The sequence below is a fragment of the Hoplias malabaricus genome, chromosome 3, assembly GCF_029633855.1.
Source record: "Hoplias malabaricus isolate fHopMal1 chromosome 3, fHopMal1.hap1, whole genome shotgun sequence".
Classification (NCBI taxonomy): domain Eukaryota; kingdom Metazoa; phylum Chordata; class Actinopteri; order Characiformes; family Erythrinidae; genus Hoplias; species Hoplias malabaricus.
The window spans coordinates 41,001,695-41,022,280 of record NC_089802.1 but is presented as its reverse complement, the minus strand read 5'-3'; the positions used below and the strand labels follow the sequence as shown (position 1 = coordinate 41,022,280).

The window sequence follows — 20,586 nt, the reverse complement described above, 5'->3', positions numbered from 1 at the left end:
GTTCAAGAACTTTCCAGAGCTCTGTTTTGTTCTACCTATCTCTCCTCTCTCTCCAGGTCTCTTATGGATCCTCAGGTGAGGTTAGTCTTCTTGGGCTCAGGTGGAGGCTGCATGAGGGTCAGATTCAAAGGGTTCTGGGTCACTGAGAGCCACTGGTTTTCTCCTCCTGCATTTATAAGCCTGCTGTGCACTTTTATTGGTGCTGTGTGAAGGAAACTTAGAAGCAGGTGCTCTTGGTCTCTCTCACTCTCCCTCTATGTGTGTGTATATATACCAGTAACATGTCACCTTGTGGAGACTTGTCTTCTTTGTGGACATCAGTCTGGTCCCCGAAATGTAAATTATTGCATTTCAGGGAAGTGTGTTTTAAGGTTGAAGTTTAGCTAGTAGCCCTTAAAAACAGAATAGTTCAAGGCATTTCTCCATGTCTGAGATGTCCCCACATTGCACATATACAAGATTACACGTGTGTGTGTGAGTGTGTGTGTGAGAGAGAGAGAGAGAGAGAGAGAGAGAGAGAGAGAGAGAGAGAGAGAGAGAGAGAGACAGAGAGAGAGAGAGAGAGATACAGGGCTTTAGATACCCAAGATAGATGCTGAGTTTCAGAGTTTCACATATACCACATAAACCAAAGCAAAAAATACACTGTTTCCAAAAGTTTGCACACATCCAAGTTCAACTAATTTAAGGTGCACAGATTACGTATAATCTCCATAGAGCAACAAGAAATGAAATGGGACAATCTAAAACATTTCCACATGAGCCTAATTCCACCATGCTGTCCCCTAGCACTGGAACTGAATTATCTGATTGGACAGAGCTCCATCATGGGACTAGAGGTCCAAAGCTAATCACCCAGCATATATACCTGACCTCATACCTGTAATGTTCATGTGACTGCACAGATAGAAACATCAACACAGTTGTGTTTTAATGATGAGTGTAAACATTTCTCAGAAAATGTCTGTTACTGCGGTAATGTTGTCAGAACTCCACATCAATGGCCTTAATTTCAGAAGAAATACTCAATGACCAGATGTCCCCCAACATTTCACTGTATCATGTTTTGAAAATTGTCAGCAAATACAATGGTAAGCTGCAGTAAAACACTGGAGAACATCTAATTAATATCTACCACTCTATGTGCTGTAAGAGTGTTTATCTCTTTAGGTTCTGATAAACAAACAAACAAACAAAAAGACACAAAATACATTCATTATCCACACTGTAAAAAAAAAAAAAAAAAATCCTATAAAAACCCCAACAAATTGACTGGCAGCTACAGTTTCCAGCAAATTACCATTAAATAATGGTATTTTGCCTCATTTCAAAATACAGTCATTTATCATATTTACACATAATTTTAACATTAAAATAACTACAAAATATTCCCATAATTTAACATGTACATATGGTAAATGTACCATAATTAAAATGTATATTTACACAAGAATAACCATTAAATTACGTGCTAACCCAGGAAAAAAAGACAGGAGTTATGTTACTCCCAAATCCATAAACAAACAAATAAACAAAGTATATTCTGATTATTGTCACATCCCAGTGGTGAGATAAACACTCTCTCACCTTGTCTGTTCAATCTTGGACAGGACAAACCTCTACAGTCTCCAGTTTTAACAAATGAGCCCAGTGCTCCAGGCAAAGACACGGCATTCAAACTGGACTCAGCAAACCTGCTGCTGACTGCACGGACACCGGGTTACTGTAGTGTTTCATTATCTCTGTGAGGGTGTACTGTAAACAATGTCTTCTATTAGTTAAATTGGTGTTGTTTACATCACATTCCAGCAGCATTACTCTCAAGAATATGATTTAGACAAGACACATTTTACTAAAACAGCAATTAAAGGCCATTTCTTCATGTCATGAGTTGCACATGTAACAGTAATAATATATAATGATTTTCATAAATCCTGTTCGGTGGTAAAATATATTCATTTAATATTATAGTTATTCATATGTAAAAATATAGCCGCTATGTATATTTGAAAATAGATGTGTTTACTGTCTTTTACATGCTCGGATGATTGCTGTAATGCAGCAGAAATCTGCTGTAAATGGGCTGCCAGACATTTGCCATTTTGTACAGGATTATTTTTTTACAGTGTTGTGTAGAGAGCATCCTTCCTCCATTATACGCTGTCTAATTATAACCCTGTTACCCAAGATGCATTCCGTCTGAGTGAATACCTGGGGATGGGGTCGAGTGATTGCCAGCCCTCGGCAGGCGTTTGTTTTCGCTCCGGAGCCGCAATCACGCCGACTTTTCCTTGTGTAATCCGCTGCTATTGGTGTTGCATAAGCCGTAATGACATTTCATTTAAGTGACGATGTCAAGCATGTCAAGTGTGTGTTTGTGACGCCTGCCAGACTTGGGTTTCTGCAGCTGGTTGAAAGGGCTTGCTCTTCTTCCTCATCCCTGAATGTGAAAGTCTCAAAAGAGTCTGCAAAGAAGCGGGGTTGATGTAGACGAGCATCCGAGCTGGAGCTGTATTATGAACCTGAAGAGTCTCTGATAGGCTGCCGGTGTTTACATCACTCATGCACTTGAAGGTTCCTTAATTAAAAGAGCAATGAGTTGTTGTTTCTTCAATGGTTCTTCTCCTTCATGTTATAAAATACACATTACATTACAGTTAGTTCTAACCCTGTCCCAGGAGTGCCTGTATTGCATGATGATTGCACTCTGACCAAAGCTCTTGAAGTGTTTTTCACAATACACACGTGACAAAGCAGTGACACCGGTGCTTATAATACAGGGGTGGTGGGGTGTCCGATAGGTTTTAACCACCAACATGGAACTGGTTCACATTCACGCACCTGATTTTAAATGGTATGGTGCATTTCCATCCATCCATTATCTGTAACCGCTTATCCAATTTAGGGTCGCGGGGGGTCCAGAGCCTACCTGGAATCATCGGGCGCAAGGCGGGATTACACCCTGGAGGGGACGCCAGTCCTTCACAGGGCATGGTGCATTTCCACAAACATAAATAAGTTCCCAAATCGAAAGGTTTGTTCCCAGCTGGAACAGAAGAACAGTAGATACTGCAACAATGTCTGAGGGAGTGTTTATAAAAAGGCTATCTGCTTTTCTGATTTGAAAAAAAAAAGTTCTCAATGAAATAAAAACAAGAAAATGCTCTGTTTTCTTTCTTCAGTGTGAGCATGACTTCTCTGGATCCACACTCCAAAACACTCACTTTTAACTGTGAAGAAATGGAACTGTGTTACCTTGAGGATGTTGATAAATAAATCTGATTTTTTTTCTTTATCTAAAACAAAGAATGATAAAGGAACTTGTATAATCACAATTATATAATCAAGGTTCAAGCTATAACAAGAGATATCAAGACATGTTAAGTGACCTTCGTGCTTATATCTCACATAATAGAACTCCCTCTCATGTACATATTATTGCTTAAATATACTTAAGGCTGTAACCATGAACTGAGTACTGGGGAAGACTGCTCAGAATCGTTTTCCTGTTTTCTTTATTTAACTTGTTCTACCTTAAATGGTATTGGTGCCACGATGTCATGGCAGTGCATTGGCAATGGCAGTCGGAATTGGAAACTTTACTAAGTGAAATGTTTCCATTACTTCCCAGCTTCATGTTCAAAGTAAGCTGAAATTTAGAAAGAACAAACAACGGAAAACCTGGTAGACATTATTCAAATTGTCCCATACACCTTAAATTATAGAGACTCCCGAACATAACGTTGGCACCATTTAAGGTGGAACAGAATATCCACATAAAAAAAAATACAGGAATAAGAGAGATGTTAAGGAACCAAAAGCTGATTTTTATAGATGTTTCCCAACATAATGCTACTGGGAAAGAAAGGAAGCTCTACCTTATAGGAAACATTTAAGACTGTTTGATTACAATTAAGCACTTAAAACTCCAAAAATATTTTCTCACCATTTGCTGACCTTCATTCTGTTTGAACTGGAAATTAATGTGTCAGTAAACGAGTAATTAAAACAAAGTGGCTCGGTCAGACATACTAGGCTTCCCTTATTTCTCTGCTCATGGCAAAGAGCATTCCAAACACTGAAAATCATGAAAACATGAGTATATCGCTTTATTCCTATTGCAGTTTCCACAACTGCAGATGTTGCCTTTAATGCACTTAAATAAAGAACCCAAAGCTGAAATGATGGCTTGTATTGACTCCAATCTAAAAGTAGCTGGAATATTTTTGCTCCCTGATTGGCTAGTTATTTGGCAGCTTTCTGATTGGTTAGTGAGTGGGCAGCCTGTTGCTTGGCTCCGCCATCAAGGCCAGTGAAAGAAATATTTGTATTTTTAGCTGATCATATTGGGGGAGGGGATCATTTTGAGCATAACTTAAAAAAATAATTGTAGGATTTTCTGTGTGTATGTGTAACAAAAGTATTCTTCACTTACATGAATATTTTTGCTATTTTTCACTGGTTAATATGACTGACTGCTCCTTTAATTGAATATGTAAAATGGACGTAAACATATGATAGGTGTTTATAAGTTTATAAATGTGACATTTACCAATGCCTTTCAAGACAACTACCTTTTGACTACATAAACATATATAAAGGCTTGGACCAAAAAGTGACAGCTGCTATAGCAACCTTTAGGGTGAGACTGTGTGGGTGACCCACTCTATGAAGCATAAACTAGCTCATGCCCAGGGACTACAAACCAATTTAATGTAATAAATTTGGTTTGCTGTTTTCTGGTTGTAAAAATGACTGACTGCTCCTTTAAACTAAAACAGCTTTGACAATACATTAAGAGATGTTCATTTATCTTTGTTTTTTCTATTCTCTGTTCCCTCCTTTCACTGAATGCTGAGTGAAGTCTCTCTCCCTGGACGCATTAGTCACAGCAAGGGTCTTTTGTGGTGCAGCACGTCCAGCGTTTCCAGCAGAAAGGACAGTGAGGCGTGATCCTGATGAAGGCCTGAACTCCTGATGATGGGTCGAGTGCAGAGTTGATTACCTGCTGCAGAGTCATGAGGGCTTTGGTGGTTTCCACTTGATTAAACTCTCAGCTTTGATGCATTCAACACTTACTTTAATTTAAAAGTGTTGAGCGAGCGAGAGAGAGAGCGAAACAGTGAAAGAAAGGAGAGAGGGAAGTGTAGAGAGTGATGTAGAGGTGGAGAGGGAAAGAGGAAGGGTAGAGAGAGTAGAATGATAAAGGAAAAAGACAGACTGCAAGAGAGAGAGGAGAGGAGAGAGATAATGAAGAAATCAAATGCATGGATATGAAGTAATTGACTTTCATCCAGGAGTCAGACAGGTTCTCACTGGTGGAACTTTATCAGAGTTTAATTCCCACATTTTGACTAAACCTCCACATCTCACACAGGCGAGGACAGATAGTAAACACACTGACAGAGAGGTTCAGATAAAGTGAAATGTATTCTGAGAGAAGGGCAGGAACATTTTAAAGAGTCATTCATAAGCTATGATGCTCACAGGTCATTTACTGCTTTTCTAATCCTAATTTGCAGTGGTACACTTGGGGTCATGACCAGTGAAGAACGGTGCGAAAGAGGGCAAACAATGGATGCAGAGCAATACATGGTCTACAGTCTGGAATTGTATCATAGAACAGAGTGGCCCTGTGAGAATAGAAGATGATTGTAGGAACCAAAAGATTGTTTTGCTGTTACTGTTTTACTGACTGCTGTAACTTTATGACCACCTCAGCTGCACTGACCATACAGGAGCACTTTGTAGTTTCAGAATTACTTATATGCAAATGGCTAGATAATTAGATGTTGGGACAAGATTACTCCAGTTTATGAACAATTTATAAACACGCTTGCTGCATTTTATCGTCCAAATTCTGGTTGGTAATAGATAATACTGTTATATATATATATATATATATATATATATATATATATATATATATATATAAAATAAAATAAATCCATTCTGTTGAAGTGTATTCTTTCCACTTAGAGCTAAAATAAAATGCACACCTTTATAAAGTGACTATTGAATTCTCATCAATCATGATTACCTACAAAAAATAAAGTGATTAATCACAGTCAACGATTCTAATCATTTAACAGCTCTAACACATACAGGACGGTCTGACATTTCTGTTTGTACATATCTTTCACATAAACAAGGCTTGTAATTTTTGTTCCTTTCAGAGCTCTGTAACACTGTCTTTGCTTCTGCATTTCTTTGTGTTTAGCGTGATCATGGTGTCAGACTTGACAGTAACATTAAGTGTTACATAACCCCATATTCAGCACAACCTCAGCTAATGAGATATGTCATTCAAAAACTGTTCGTACACACCATTAAAGTAGGACCAGACCCTTTAGAAACACAGAGGTGTGTTTGGTCACTATCTAATCACTGAAGCTTGTACATGATTGGTTATTTAAAAAAAAAAAAAAAAGTTCAGTGGAAATGACTTAGAAAAAGATATACATTTATAAGTAAGTGCACTCTAAAAAGAAGTTAGCAAATTCTACCCTGCAGGCCCATTACTAAACATCCCTCTGGTGGAAATTGACTTGCAAACCTGGAATCTCTCCTAAAGCCCATAAGTTTACCAACTTGGACCAAGGACTCAGTATTATGTATTCGGAAATTGAGTCAGGATTGTTCGTAACGTCTTAATTAGTGTTAGGATTAGACTTAAAGTGATACTGCAACCTAAGGTTATGATCAGTGTGGTTATAAAGGCTGTGACACACTGCATAGCATCATGCAATGAAGGGTCAAGTAAGAGCACCAATGAACATAATTTACTATGTCCTTCAGTGTCTCATAATGACTTTAATGTAATGTTTTAACAATGAAATATACCTTGGTCATTATGACACACTGATGGACTGAACAGTTAGTGTAAAGTCCAAGTCACTCTGGGTTCGAGCAGAGCTTAAACCTGGTGCTGTAAACTGTCCTCCATTTTGGTTATGCAGATTCGTACCTAAAGAGCACTGGTGTTCTTGTTGTAGCTGGGAAAATGAGGAGCTCTGAGAAGAGTTAGGGTGGGGGGACTCTTGTGCTGTATTTCATAATCTACAATATATGTCTGTATATAAAGTTGTTTTATTTAAAGTCTAGTTTTGAAACCACAACAATCATCACTGCCTCAAATGTTGGCTCAGAGAGTACAGAGACAGAACCGCAGTGTTATTGGTCGAGGATAAAATTCCACATGTCAAAGTTCAACAAAGTTGAACTTGATGTGAAACTTAACAGATGAAATTTATTCACCCGGAAGCTGTGTATGTTGTTGTCGCTGTGAATCACGTTGAAATTAATGTAATGTTCCACAAAAAAAAATAAATAAATAAAAATAATGAAAAACTGCATTTTTAAGGTTAAGGTAATGCCTAGTGTTATGCCTATCGTTACAGTTAGTGTTACACTTATAATTAAGGCCTGGTTTGCATTTAGCAGTGTGTATTACATTTTGCCATAATACTGCCATAATATTCTTATCCATAATATTCTTATCCTTAAAGAGAAGATGCTGTGAGTATAGAAGAGTTTTGGCTCATAGGTCTTCTTATTGTGGAGGATAAGATTTTCTTTAGTGTAATAGCATGGAAAATTGCTGCATATTTGAAACAAACAAATCAATTGATATATCAATACAAAAGCAGGGATTTCTGGTTTTGCAAGATGTTTGGAACATAGAAGCATGATCTGGCATCAGATTCAGACAGCTAAGAATGAATGTAGGGATATGCATGTTGATTTCCTAGATTTAGCTAATGCATTTGGCTCAGTGCCACATAAACTTATGTGGAAAGCTTCTGAATTCTTCCAGGTGGCAGATAAAGTTACTAGGCTGATTATAGCATACTTTGAGAATATTCAGTTTTGCTTTAATACAGGGGAATTTGTTACATCATGGCAGCATTTAGAAATTGTTATAATGGCTGGATGTACGATTTCAGTAGCATTTACAATGGCAATTGTTGTAGAAATTAGAGCCTCTAAGTGGGTTATAGGTGGGGGAAAGTTGCATGACAGTACTATGCTCTTTCCCAATTAGGGCTTACATGAACATGACAATGATAATGACTACTGTGCATTGATGGTAGGAGAAATGATTCCTACAGTACTGGAGAGCCAGTGAAGAGTTTAGGTAGATGGTATAGTGCAGCACTAAACCATACAGAACAAGTTGTGGGAACTGGTGAAGTTGAACTGGTGAAGGCTGTTAATAGCATTGATAGATCATGTTTGCCAGGGAAGTTGAAATTGTGGTGTCTGCAGTTTGGCTTACTGCCTCGTATTAGTTGGCCATTAACAGTTTATGATGTTTCAATCACAGAAGTAGAGTGGATGTAAAAGGTTATTAACAAAGCCATAAGGAAGTGGCTAGGTGTGCCACAGTGTTTAAATAGTGTGGAACGGTGAGAGGGGTGCTGGAGTTACTCACAAGTTTATTTGAGGAATTTAAATGTTCAAAGGTGAGTCATGAGATGAATTTGACAGGATCGAAAGATGCACTGGTAAAAGCAGCAGTGCCAATCACAAAAACCGGAAGGAAGTGGAATCTAAAAGTGGCCGTGCAGGTAGCCAGGAGCTCATTAGAACTAAGGGATGTGATTGGCCAAGTACAATGCGGAAGAGCAGGCCTTGGGTCAGGTGATTCATGGAAAGCTTTTAGTAAGGTCACATCACCGCAGAAGACAAATGATGACTAGTTTTATTCACGAGCAGGAGGCGGCATGATGTGCAACAGCAGCTTCAAATGCAAAACAAGGCAAACCAAGAGTTGGGCAAGAGTTGTGGGCGATGGAGGAAAGTATTAAGTTTTTGCTGGGAGCAACTTATGTCGTCCTTCCCACACCACAATTTCTTGGAAAGTGGGTAGGCGAAGATCCTATTTGTGGATTATGTACAGGGGTTGGCACACTGAAGCACATTCTGTCAGCTGGTAAAGTTAGTTTGTCACAGGGTCAGCATACATGGAGACAATCAGGTGCTAAGGGTTTTAGCATGCTTGTTGGACAGCAAGAATTTAATACACTGATGAGTAGCTGTGGTAATAAAATATTTAGCGTTTTGTGTGAGGGGTAATGTTTTCAAGAAAGTGCACAAGCTACAAATTTTGGTAGATAGGGTGAAGCACAAGATTGGAAATTGCTGGTGGACATAGGAAAAAAGCTATAGGTCCCAGAGTGCATTGTGCTAACTACACTGAGGCCAGACATGGTGCTCTACTCTGAGTAAATGGATAGTTTATTTCAAAGATTTAACGATTTCATTTGAGGATGAGGTGCATAAAGCATTTGAAAGGAACAAGCTGAAGTATGCAGACTTTGCAGCTGAGGTGAGGGAACGTGGGTGGCAGGCATATGTAATACTATTGGAGATAGATGTTAGAGAATTTGTAGCCAAATCGGCCACATCCCTGACTGTGCAGTTTGATACCAGGGGCTGGAAACTAAGGGCATCTGTGAAGGAGTTATCTAAAAGAGCTGAAAGGTCTAGTCATTGGTTGTGGATAAGGAGAGCACAGATTTTGTTGGGAAATGCTCTGCAGAGATGGGATGTTGGTGATGTAGCATGTAAATTTCACATGGAACTGGTGGCACTGAGTATGCATTAGTTGTGCCAGTAGGGCTAGGTACAGCCTTATTCACCAGGGAGGCCAATGTGGATTTACAGGTGATGATGGTAAAGGGTAAGGTAGGACTGTAAAGTTGGCTGGAAGGGGGGTGGGTCTGGGACGCCAGACTCCACTGCTGAGCCTTCTGGAGGTGTTGTGGGCTTAATTCAGTGAGGCACCAATGGGAGCAGGTGCCTGCTTGATGATCCCTGTTAAGAGCTATTGATACAGTGGCTAGTTTGTGTACTCATGGGCTGGGCTCAATGAGTAACAGTAGATGTTAAGGATAGCTGGTTGCTGATTGGATCATAAACGGCCACATCAAACTAAGTGTTGGGGTGTAGGATTAAGCAGGAATTTTGGTGGCTGCAAGTAGGAAGACTGTGGTGGGCACTATGTAAAGCTCTAATGGATTGGCATAGGATATTTTAATCTATTATATACTGCACTGTTAATGAACAATGAGTGGAGAATTCAAATATTCCCATTTTTAGCCAGGCTGCAATTATTATGGCAGCACAGTTGGAGTTTTCTTGACATCTAAAAATCTTGTAGAATTGCCTTCTTTAAAATCTTAAAATAATTTATATTTAAATATACTGCATCAGCTCCTAATCATGCTGAAATTCATTAATTTCCATTTGGAAAATGGGATCATCAATTAAAAAGGGAGCACATGCCATCTCATACATATAACATATGTTTAGTCTCCAACACATCCCTGTCCATATGTGATCAACACAAATGATTGATACTCTGATTCTAATATAAAACAATAGAGCAAACATTGAGCCCAGCAGCAGGAAAATAACATCTGTTACCTATAAATCTGTGCAGCAATTTGAGAACAGAAGGAAATGGTCCACATTGGCAAACTGGGATTCGAGAACATCTCTGTTACTCAAAGAACTGACAGTGATGTTCTTACAAGAGCAGCCATTCATACCCAAATATTGAAAAATGGCCCATATTTTTATGATAAACTAATTATTTATTTATTTCTATGAAATGGAAATCACGTGAAGTGATATTTCAAATGGCCTTTTAGTCCTTGAATTAAGGCTAGCTGAATGAGACTTGGCAACAGACAATGAGAACAGAGCACAAACAGTAAACACAGGCATGTACAGTGGAGGACGGATTAAATAGTAAAACCATTGAAAACTACAAGTGCAGTGCTGGATGCATATGTCCCCAAATAACCAGTATACCAAATATATATATATATATATATATATATATATATATATATATATATATATATATATATATATATATATATATATATATATAAAATAAAATGAGAGGGAAAAAAAATTGAGCCACAGAATTCCCCATTGCAGACGCTATTTAAACTTTATTCAAATTTATGATCCCCCTTAAACCATGCAGCACTGTGGAGCAAGCCACTGTTATAGCTCATGTTTCAGAACCTTTTAAGTTGAAAAGTAGCCTCAAAAATATGTTATTTCACTAATCTCCAGCTCACTTTGCAGTGTGTAGAGACCATGCTGACCATGTTTTCCCATCCATGATCCAAAGGAATTTTGTACATTTTTCTTCCTTCGTGGATCTACATAAATAGTAGTGCAAATAATAATTGCAGTGAGTTGTACATGCATGTTTTTGTCTCTCTCCTAGGAAACGTGGGTTGCGTGTTTAGTGCACTAAACAAATTGTGAATAAAATCTGAATGCAATGATGTGGAGATAGCAAATGTCAATATTTTATTCGTAATAGAACATAGATGACAGATCAAAAGTTTAATGTGAGTAAATGCAACATTTTAAAGGAAAAATATGTTGATTCAAAATTTCACAGTGTCAACAAATCCCCAAAAGTTGGGACAAGTAATGGAGTGGCTGGAAAAAGGAAATTGAGCATTTAACGAACAGCTGGAAGACCAACACTAATTAGGTCAATTGACAACATGATTGGGTATAAAAAGTGCTTCTCAGAGTGTCAGTGTCTCTCTGAAGCCAAGATGGTAAGAGGATCACCAATTCCACCATTGTTGCGCAGAAAGATAGTGCAGCAATACCAGAATGGTGTTACCCAGCATAAAATAGCAAAGACTTTTTAAGTTATCATCATCAACCATGCATAACATCATCAAAAGATTCAGAGAATCTGGAACAATTGCTGTGTGTAAGGCTCAAAGCCGTAGAACTCTACTGGATGCTCGTGATCTCCGGGCCCTTAAACGTCACTGCACCTCAAACAGGAATGCCACTGTCAAGGAAATAACAGAATGGGCTCGGGAATACTTCCAGAAAGCATTGCCAGTGAACACAATCCACTGTGCCATCCGCCTTGCCAGCTGAAACTCTACAGTGCAAAGAGGAAGCCATTTCTAAGCAAGCTCCACAAGCTCAGACGTTTGCACTGGGCCAGGGGTCTTTTAAAATGGAGTGTGGCAAAATGGAAGACTGTTCTGTGGTCAGATGAGTCACGATTTGAAGTTCTTTATGGAACACTGGGATGCCATGTCATCCGTACCAGAGAGGACAAGGATAACCCAAGTTGTTATCAACGCTCCGTTCAGAAGCCTGCATCACTGATAGTATGGGGTTGCATGAGTGCTTGTGGCATGGACAGCTTGCATTTGTGGAAAGGCACCATTAATGCAGAGAACTGTTGGAAATGTTCAGGTTAAAGAACAACGTATGCTTCCATCAAGACATCATCTCTTTCAGGGAAGACTGCATTTTTCAACAAGATAATGCCAGACCACATTCTGCAGCAATCACAACATCATGGCTACGTAGGAGAAGCATCCCGGTACTGAAATGGCCAGCCTGCAGTCCAGATCTTTCACCTATAGAGAACATTTGGCGCATCATAAAGAGGAAGGTGCGACAAAGAAGGCCCAAGACGATTGAACAGTTAGAGGCCTGTATTAGACATGAATGGGAGAGCATTCCTATTTCTAAACTTGAGAAACTGGTCTCCTCTGTCCCCAGACGTCTGTTGAGTGTTGTAAGAAGAAGGGGGGGGGGGGGATGGATGCCACACAGGGGTAAAAAATGGCCTTGTCCCAACATTTTGGGCATTTGTTGATGCCATGAAATTTTGAAACATTTTTCCCTTAAAATAATACATTCTCTCATTTTAAACTTTTGATCTGTGATTTGTGTTCTATTCTGAATAAAATATTAGATGTTGGCACATCCACATCATTGCATTCAGTTTTTATTCACAATATGTTTAGTGTCCTAACTTTTTTGGAATCGGTTTGTAAACCGTCAAAAAACAGTTGTGTAGTGTGAGATACCCAGTCTATTAATAATGTAAAATGATTTTAAATGGTGGGTTGTGTATCAAGTCTTTACACATCCAATTCACTAGGTGTCAGTTTAATGGGTTTTCGTTCATACATTCTCTGTAACTACTTCATTGTCTTCGGGTCAGGGGGAGTACAGAGCCTAACTAATGAAGAAAACAAATCAGCTGATTACAATGGCCAGTCGGAAAAGGTTGATCCTGGAGGAGATCCAGATAGATTATGGGTCATAAGAGGTAATTGGGTTGTCTTTTCTCACATGTACAGATTAGCCTACTTGCCTTGCTTGGTGCCATGGTTTCTGTAATGGTATCGTAGCCTACATGCAAAACAAACCATCATCCATCAGGCCTGCTCCATAAAGCACTGTAAACCCCTGACCTCCCGACCATTACACAACTAGAACTTATTTCTTTTTCTGCCTCTTTTACGTTTTCAGCCATCACTCAGTCTCAGACACCCATGTGTATCCCACATCCTGCTCTCTCTCCCTCTTCAAGTCATGAGTTATGAAAAGTATGCTGGCATAAGTCCCGTGGGTCGGTCGGGATGCTTCTGTGAGGAAACACAGCGGGCAGGTGAGAGAAACATCAGCGAGACAAATGACACTTCTGATCCAGCTCAACCCCCACCTGTTCAGAACAGCCTCAGTCCCAAACTGACAAACCTGGAATATGTGATCGCAGCAGTGGGACGCCTCCTCAGATGACTGATCATTGGTGTCTCACCTCTCCAGATGGCAGTTGAGGTGAGAGCTGTGCATCCATCGGATCCATCAAATCACACGAACACAGCGTCCTGATCTTCATCTGGAGTCTCTCTCAGTTACTGTGTCTATGATTGAAGCCTTAACTTTCCATCACAGGCATTATACACACACTCACCCAGTCACCAAGACACTAACAGCTGTAGACAATTTGGCCAAGTGGGTCATATAAATTGTATTGGGCCATACAGGTCTAGAGATCAAGTTTACAAAGGAGCACAGCACAACAATGTCTAGGAGAGAAAGTCTGGTATGAGGGGAGAACCCAGAATGGAGGGGACAGAACTAGTGTCTTTCCATGGGTTGCAGTCACTTGCACTTTTCTATCTATTCCTTCTATATTCTTCTATTCATTAACAGCTAATTTGATCCAAAGGTTTATCAGGCTTAAATGGTTATACCCTGTACACATCTGGGGAGAGTACCCTTTGAGGTTTCATCAACAGGTCTGAAACAAAAACATGTTTTAAATAAACATGTTTTCAGTGAGAGTGCAGAAAAACTGAAGTCAATTACAAACCATAACTGATATACAACTCATTTTGTGACTCACAAAAACAACACATCATTTAGCTTCTATTCACACTAAACATTAACACCTTGTAGTCATGATGTACAGCATCCATGGCAACTGTTTTCAAAACTGCCAGCAGTGTATATTATTAATTTATTGGAAGTAAAATGGGGGAAGAGAAAAAAAAAAAAACACACACATTTTTGGGCTAAAATTAAATGCACCTTTACCCATTCTTAACAGAATTAATTATGAAATTATTCCCTATATTTTCCTAAGGGGTATGTGCGATAACACTATGGCCACTGTATACACACATGAACTGCTCAATACCTCAATACATTTAAATGAATAATGATCATTAAATTAGGATATCGTCATGCAAACAGCAAAGGCATTATTGAATGAGACTCTCCATGATTAAACAATTCATCAATTCAGTCCCAAACTTCTAATGTGACATTTTTCAGGGTATTTTCTTTTAGATTGATGCACGGTAAGCAACCTGCCTTAAGGTTAAAAGAAATGGGTAAATACATTTTTTTTTTAAAACGTAGACATTTTATACATCCCAATAGCAACCAATAAACGAAATAACGTGATAGTAAACTAAACAACACATTCATGGCCTGTCTGTCTGCCTACTTACCTCATGACCTGCCCATCTGTGCAAAAAGTTAGCAAGTGAGTAGTGCAAAAAACAGACAGCTAATGACTTTAAATGACTGCCCTTTCTGAGTAAACGACTGCCCACCTGTCCAGCTGGACACTGATGGATGACTGTCGAGCTCGTGCTCCATGCTTCAGACCAGCTGTCCATGCTCCAGCCACCACCAAGCCTTGGAGATGCCTGCCCCCTACACTGAAGTTTCCATTGACTCCTAACTATTATCTCCAGTAGATTGGCCAGAGGATAGGTCCCCCCTTGTGAACCTTGGTTCCTCCCAAGGTTTCTTCCTCAGCTCGGAGATAGTTTTTCCTTGACACTTGAACTTGGCTTGCCCACCTGCGGGTTTTTACATTCTTTACATTTCATGTCAAAACTTTGTCTTTACTGGAATCCTGTGAAGTTACTTTGTGAAAACATCAAGTGTAAAAAGCACCATACAAATAAATTAGATTTGATTAATGATACCTACAACAGCTCACACTACCTAAAAAACATAAAAAAGCCAGACAGGTGTAGAAAATGACATGTCACTTCTCTCTCCAGGACACACTCTCAGAGATTCCTCCAGCTGTAGTCTGGCAGTGTGTTTGTATGGTTTGGAAGGTAGCCTGGGAAGGAGGTCTAAAGATAGGGGGTGATAATCTTTCAGTTGTGTAACTAGTGTAAATAGCAGACATCAAAATTCGTGCTAAATTAAGCAGTATCTACGCTTCGTCTCCCCACATTCACCCGCCTACTCACCGTTATTCCACCCACCCCCCACCTCCCGTCAAACAGCCAGTGCCTGTATTACTCCTCCAGCCAGTCGTCACGTCTTCAAGGTAGCGATATGTAACCATTTAAAACTGTATTTCTTTTTTTATTACCGTTACCACTGTATTTCTTTTATATTTTTTGTAATTTTTTTACTAATTTGAGAGTTTTGTAGACATATATCAGTGCAAAAAGGGTGACTTTTGGGGTGGGCTGGAACACATTAATTGCTTAGGTTTTTTTCTCAAAAACCTAGTTTCAGCTTTAGGTCAGACTAAAAGGCATGTAAATCAGATTATACCGTATTACTTTTTTTGGTCGAGGAGTGCATTGTATCTCAGTAGCACTGAGCCCTTGTTGCTAAGTAACTACTCATTTTATGCTACAGCTAACATTTTTATTTTAACATCTTTACTCTCTACCTTGTCACACACTTATAAACCATGCCAAATAATATTTTACCTGCAGCCCATTTTGTCAGATTCTGATAAACAAAGGAGACTACAGGTCAACATCATATTCTGAACCCAACCCATCTTTTCAGTTCTCAGGAACTGAAGTCAGAAAGCACAGCTGTGAAACCACATACACATTGGCACCATCCCATCCATGTACATCAAGCTTGTACTCCCAAAGCTGAGCTTCTTCAGGTTCATCTGCGTGTAAAAACAATGTAACCAACAAATGGGTGATGGTTGTGATTGGAAAATAACTACAGATGAAACCTTGTGTTTATGGAAGTATTACGAATACATTGGCTGAGTGTTTAGTGATATATGTACAATCCATGAGGTGTGAGACCTTTTTGCCCAAAACTGCCCACGTATGTTTACAGCTGTGGTTTTGTACAAGAGAAAAAACATTTTCCATAAATGTATCCTGATTAAAAGGACTGTAAGAGTGGGAGACAGCTGCAGCTTCAGATAGGCCTTTATAGACTCATGGAAATTAGACAGGAGCCATACAGAGGTTTGCATTTACATGTAAGGTTTTTTAGGGATCTTTTTCAGCCTGCTGCAGCTTGAGAAGTTTTGATAGGAAATTCATCCTTGATGTTCACACATAAGATGGGAGGAGCTTAAGGATGGAAATGGCCATTCTTGGTCTCTTTGGCAATCCTCCAGTGCCTGGTTTCTTCCAGAATCAAAATACCATGCATCAATTGACACTTATCCTCCACTTGAACATAAACTCCAACATTGTTTTTCCAACTTTGGTGCTTTTACATGGTCCATGTACCCCAGAGAGCCTATATATGTACAACAGCTAGACTGTTACAGACTGTAAGCCATCTGTTGTTATCTGTCTTTTTCATTACTGATTAAATCTGGATGGAGAACGATCCTCAGTACCCAAATTTGTCTCACTTTGCTGCAGTAACTTCTACTCATCTGGGAACGTTTTATATGAGATACTAGATTAAGATTTCTGTGAGGAACACAGTTCCACTGCTCTAAAGCCCAGTGCTGGAGGTTTTATACCCACAATGGGCAGTGGGCATGGTGACCTTGACTTATGTACATCTGCTCTAGATTGCCATAAACCACTAGTCAATGCCTGTCTGCACATGCTAAACCAGCTTGTCCCACATTTCACTCATTATAAACCTAAAAAAAAAAAAAAAAAAAAAAACACACACACAAGAAAATGAACACACAAACACACAAGCAAACTAGGGACCAGGGGCAGTGAGATGCCTTTCTCAAGGGCACTTCTGCCTTGAATGTTGCAAGAATATTTCCTGATGATTTAACTGATAAAAGATAAGTGTTATCTCATCTCTTCCAATTAAAACATTTAAAACTTTTAATCAAATTCAATGAGAACAGCAAAGCACCAGCCATGCTCCTGACTCTCAGAAGCACAGCTAGAGCAATTCCTTATATCTCTCTCCATCTAACAGCAGACATCATCTTAATTCCACAGTGCTTATGAGAAATGAGATGTATGTGGTGCTGCAATTGCTCTTCTACATAATGTCAGATGTAGTCAGTTTGACCTATGGATGTTTTATAGGTTTGCGCTGTAGAGCAGTAGGCGTAAATAAACTGCTAAATCAAGATTGACAATGTGTCAGTGAGCAGGGCATCCATGCTGTAGAATATATACTGCACACACACAAATCAAGGCATTACATCTCGGACGTAGCATTTGACACTAGTTAAAAACTTGGAATAAATCCATATATCCATATAGGCAAGGACGGCTGGTGTGGGCAAGTCCTCCACTTACAAAAGCCTGAAAATACGAATTCATATTGCCACACTGTATTACTTGCAATTAATAAAGGATTGCCTTGGGGTTTTTGTTGGCCCATTAGACTTCAAACACAAGGGTATTGAAAGAACAACACAAGAATAAAAAAACAAAAAAAAAAAAACAAAACAGGGAATCGTAAAGTAGATCTGTAAATGGACTGGGTCAAAGCACAAAGGGGTAAATACGGTATTGCTTAAATTATTACTAATTGGAGACAATACAGTGCTCGGTTAAGCTAATGCTACTCAGCCAGTATCTTGAGCTAAAGGCTAAAAACAGTTGAGTTAAAGGCTAGCCCTAAACTTCCTGCAGCTTCTCCTCTAGAATAAGAGTCTCTTCAGAACAAGAACAGAAATATACGTATTTCTACTCAACTAAAAATCCCTGAACATGTGTCGATAACAAAATACATACTATAATGTGAGGTATGGAAACAAACAAAACAGGGAGAATGGCTGAATTCATCTGTACTGACCGCTCTCCCTGGGCACAGCGATGTCTCTCTGAAATCTGTCAATGTTTTCCTGGGTAGTGTACAGTGAGTGACATATCCTTCACTGGAGGCTGCATCTGTGGGAGTTTGAAGTGGCTTCTTTCATCGTTTCCAATATTTAGAAACCTGGCAAGGTGGCACCACATAAGCTATTTCCACATCTTGAAGGGGAAGAGGAGGGTCCAAATGAAACAACCAGTGTTAAGTCTGTGTGGCTTTTGTTTGTGCATGTATTTGCATTGCACTAAAAACCGAATCGGCCTGATTGCAATCAGGTGAATGCCTCACCATAGGATTCTCAACATAAGGCAGAGCCCTCTGCAGGGAGGGAGGTGAATTGGTAGTATGTGTTGACCCAAGAACAATGGCAGCACCAAAACGTTATAGGAATAATATTATTTGTTTGATAAGGGATTCACTTATGCACTGCATGGTTTCACATTCCTGCATTGAGTGTATCTGAAGTCACATTTGTTATTTACCTAAGAAAAACAGTCCGGGTATTTCATTGTGTCTCATGTTGAGATTTAGTGATCTCAGTGAGACACAAGTCAACCATTTCTCATCAGCATCAAGAATGTTCTCAGATTTGAAGCTGTTTATCAGTTCTCAACATTTATATTTGGACAGATGTTTCACACACCTCTTTCTCGTCTGTGTTTCTCCAGGTTTTTTTTTTTTGCCATTAAGTCTCCTGAGTCCAAATTGTTACTCTGGGTCCTCCAAAGTTCTTGTTGAAACCACAGGTCCTTAGTGGGTGGGTTTGTTGGGCAGGTGGTCATAATGTTTTGGCTAACTGGTGTATATATACTGTATGTTTCATTTGTGTTGACGGGAAACAGGTGTGACACCCACCCTGCAAACACATGAAACCTCACATCTGTTTAAGGTCATGGATCCATCAAAACAAACACACACACACACACAGACACACACACAACCCACATGGGCCTGTCCTTTCCCACACGTTAGCCATGTTTTAGCACTTTCAATCCAGTGAGAGAGGAAAGTGCTGCTCTTCTCAGAGTCCCTTGGTAATAGGCATCTCATTCTCAGCCAGGCTCTGAGTCACTCATCAACTGCACATTAAATAAACCTGACCCCCATCTCCCAAAGACACTCTTCTCCATTCCTCCACTACCTTAAGGAGGGGGAAATTGAAAGAATGGGTAAGAGCACCCGGCATGTTCCTCTGCACATGAATATTTTAATGAACGTTTGTTTTCTTTTTCCAGAACAGCTGCATATTTCCGGAATATCAAAAGAATGTTTTCCAACAGAGGCACACTGAGCCCATCAGAAATTAGATGTAGGTCTTAAATTCACAATCAGGTGTTTACGCAAGTGGCCGATTTGCAATAACATAAAAAACAGTGGTTTGAAAACAGCAGTCGTGCTGTTGTGATTTACACGTGAGCTTTTTTTTTTTTTTAAAGAAATGTAACACGTGAGCAACCTTTTTTACTAATTTCATGTTGCGGATGTTGCCCACTCTAATCCCACATTGTGGTTTAACCCAAATAAATTGTGTTGTGTATAAATTGTGCATAAAGCTAAAAATAATTCACGCATATTTAGCTGAATGCAATTTATTCAACAATGAGCGTACACTGTTGTTGCATTTACAAGAGGCATATTATGAATAAATCAGTTTTTCAGTTCATGTGCACATTAATGTGGGGAACTAGAGGACACCAACCCTCACACTGTGAAACAAGACCACAGGGTATGTTGGCTGCCTAATTTAGAAAAAAATGGGCTAAAATGAGTCGTTCCGATTTTGTGCTGCATCATACGCATAGTGTTAATGTGAGAGTGAAGGGTGTGGGTAAATGAAGCAAAACAAATGTGGTAGCAGACAAGTGGTACCCCACGGAATGGAGTTATGGTGCATACTGTAAGTTTAGCTTTTATCTACAGAAAGTCTTATTCCACTGGTGGATATTTTTGCTTAATTCAGCTTAAAAGAAGCAAAAACATCTGCCAATGGAGTAAGACACTTGCTTAGATTTCTTTTTGTGCAGTGTATGAACAACTATCACTTGCCACAAGGGACATAGAGACACATGTCACTGGTTTACATCCAGTTTGCCAGAGCATGAACAGTCATATCTTTACTGGAAATGGGCCAGATGGGTGTCCCTCACAGGGTGACATACACTCACACATTCACTCTCTCTCTCCCACACACACACACCTACATGTGCCGGTCATAAAATGATTAATATCATGAAAAAC

General features: G+C 39.4%; 1 long non-coding RNA gene across 1 annotated transcript; it reads right to left on the bottom strand.

Annotated features, from left to right (window-relative positions):
• Positions 1-13,980: 13,980 nt before the first annotated feature.
• LOC136690756 (uncharacterized) lies at positions 13,981-18,492 on the bottom strand. Its single transcript, XR_010801778.1, has 3 exons — positions 18,331-18,492; positions 14,928-15,179; positions 13,981-14,107 (listed from the first exon to the last, which is right to left on the bottom strand). It is a non-coding gene; the product is annotated as an uncharacterized lncRNA (long non-coding RNA).
• Between the last annotated feature and the right edge of the window lie 2,094 nt (positions 18,493-20,586).